A 3,108-nucleotide genomic window follows, 5' to 3' on the forward strand; every position below is an offset into this window, starting at 1 on the left:
TTTGCATTTATTGTTAACTATGACCACTTTACCCCATGCTATGACCACTTTCCCCCATCCCATGGGGTAAAGTGGTCATAAATACAAAGGGAAAAGAAAGTGTTATAAAACTAATTAAATCAATATTTTTTTTTCTAAACTTCAATGTACTGTGTTCTTTAATAATGCAATGTAAAATAACAACAAAAAAAGTTGAAGTGTTTAAATAATTTGTTGTATTTATTATCCACCAAAGTTGAAAACCTACGATTTTATGACCACTTTACCCCACCAGACCCTACTGGCTTCTTGAGTGATTGACATTTATTTTTTACATTATTAATATTTAAAAATTGTTTTCTGTTATTATTAAGTCTCGTAGGCAAATGAAAATGAGTAACGAGCGAAAAAGGCTGAATGATTTCAAATAAAGGAAACATGCTAAATTAAAAACCGAAAAACAAAAAAGAGTTTTCAAAACGTTTTGAAACGTGATATATTTTTTTTTCTCAAATGGATAGTTTTCAAAAGCGGAAACTTTGGACTCTTTGCAAAGTGATCCAGTTACAATTTACTAATGAAATATCATCGAGCGCAGCGGTGAGGCGTGGTAAAAGGAAAAAGTAATACCCATGAAGTATTAATTGATAATTGTGAATAAATATACGTATTGTAAATATTATTTAAATTGGTCTTATGTGACAACTTGCCAAAGAGCAGTACTTGAGCCATGAACCCCGATGTATAAAATTAAATAATATAAACAGACGGATCGAACTAAAATTTTTGCAAGCAGGAAAGTTCTAATTTTACCGAATGATAAAATACGAGATTACACACATATCATACATACGTACATAACATCTAATGAGAAGAAACGTTAGATATCTTTAAAAAAATAATAATAAAAATAATTTGAATTTTGAAGTTTTGTATTCAAATTATGTTTTTCGCAATCACGAGTTGAGACCCTATTCGTTGGAGTTATTGTTTCTAGAAACGGCTCATGTCCCCCCAAGCCTGCCCCTCCTCCTAGGCGGTTACGTGTATTTAGTTGTGTGTGTGTGTATGCACGTAGGCGTGTGTGTATGAGTGTAAAGGCGTTTGTGTATGCGCGCGCGTGTGTGTAATATGAGCGTGCGTGAGTGTGTGTGTATGAGCGTGCATGTTGTGTGTGTGTATGAGCGTGCATGTTGTGTGTGTGTATGAGCGTGTATGTTGTGTGTGTGTATGAGCGTGCGTGTTGTGTGTGTGTATGAGCGTGCGTGTGTGTGTGTAGGAGCGTGCATGTTGTGTGTGTGTATGAGCGTGCATGTTGTGTGTGTATGAGCGTGTGTGTGTGTGTGTGTGAGCGTGCGTGTGTGTAGAATACGGACGCCACCAACCAGGAGTAGCGGATTTCGGGGAACAGTGCTCGGAGCCGCGCCTGCAGAGGACGGTGGGGTTGAAAAAGGAACCAAACATCAAAGACGGTCAAGTGAGAACAATAAGCAATTGTGATTGCTGGGGGAAAAAAAAAAAACGATTAAAAAAAATTTAAAAGAAGAAAAAAAGAATATTTTGCAATATTTTCTCTAAATTATCCGAATCATCAGAAAAATTTGCCAAATAAGGAATTTTTTCCGGAGATCGCTCTGATCTTCCATGGGGGTGCCCCTGAATGTGAAACCTTATCATTTATTCATAAGCTTGACAGTTTAAATTTCGGGAACTTTTTTTTGGATGCTTTTGAGTTTTTGCTTCTTTGAGGGGGAGAGGGCGGCAGATTTAAAATCTGCCTTGGGGCGGCATAGAGCTAAATTCGTCCCTGGGTGTCTTCTCTCCTCTTAAATTTTCGAAATTGAAACTCCAAAAGCGCTAATGTTAGTCGATCATCTTCGGTTATGATAATACGAGCGGGCTTCTGTGGTTTTCCCGTGGATATCTTTCGCTACTGTCGTTCTAAAAACGCAGTTTCAGACGATCTTTGGTAATGCTTGGATGAGGGGAGATTTGGAGGCGTTCTTTCGAAACTTTTACGTAAAAACGCGATTTTAAGCCTTGCTGCTACCGTTAGGGGACTGGTAGATTTTGGAAATTGAAATTCCAAATTAGCAATTTTAGTCGGTCTTCAGAGATGATAAGGGGAGAAGTTTTCGGGGGCTCTCCCCAGAAAATACTCTGAAATTGAAGCCCAAAAAACAAAATTTAAGACGATTTTAAATGATGTTGAGGTGCCGTAAAATGAAGGAATTAAATTCGGGGACACTGCTTACCGCACCTTAGCTGCTTTTATATCTTCTTTTAAATTACCCCTTTTTTCTCAAAACCATTTGACTGCCTTAGTTTTCCATAGAGAAATTCTTAATTTCTAGCTTAATATTTTTACTTGATTGAAGTAGAAGCGACTGCGGCCCCAGTAAAGAACATCTTAGCGTTTGGACTGATGTCGTACTTAAAAAATATAATCTGAATACTTCTGTTTCATTTATTTTTTCATGAGTAAAAAAAGAACCTGTACATTTTAACTTAACACAGGGAAGATGATTCATAATTATTTTTTTGAATTTTGCTTAACGGAGGCAAAAAAATATTCCAGGGCAGGCGGCGCCTCTCCTGGCCTACCCCTGGCTACGGCTCTGTTTACATCCATGTTTTAAATTACGGTTTGCTCTGGTCTATCATCAATTGCGCAAAAGCCTCGGCTTTTAGCCTTTTCAAGGCAACCAACCTTCTTTCAGAATTTTATTTTATGCATCCCTTTCATTATATGCAAGCACCGCAATGCGGCGGCATCGGCAATAGTCAGCGAGACGCCCACATTGCAAGACGGGGCGGAGGGGCGGATCATGGAGCGACCAATAGTTGTCAACAACTGCAAGTTCCAGACATGAATTTGGAGGAAATTGTCAGGGAAAGGGTCCCAGGTCACACCTATTTGTGCTTGATTACTGCACTCCCCCCCCCCCTTCTAATCAGGGAGCTCATATTTTCATAATGACCCCCTCCAAAGCTAAACTCTGAATCTGGTCTACACTGTGCGATATTCCAAAAGAACGTCAGGTAATCAATCATATTTTTTTCTTTATCTTCTGCCAGAAAAGTCATGCGCTCGTTCTCTTGCCCAAATAATAGACCGCGCGTCACGAA

Source organism: Uloborus diversus, chromosome 9, assembly GCF_026930045.1.
Source record: "Uloborus diversus isolate 005 chromosome 9, Udiv.v.3.1, whole genome shotgun sequence".
Lineage (NCBI taxonomy): Eukaryota > Metazoa > Arthropoda > Arachnida > Araneae > Uloboridae > Uloborus > Uloborus diversus.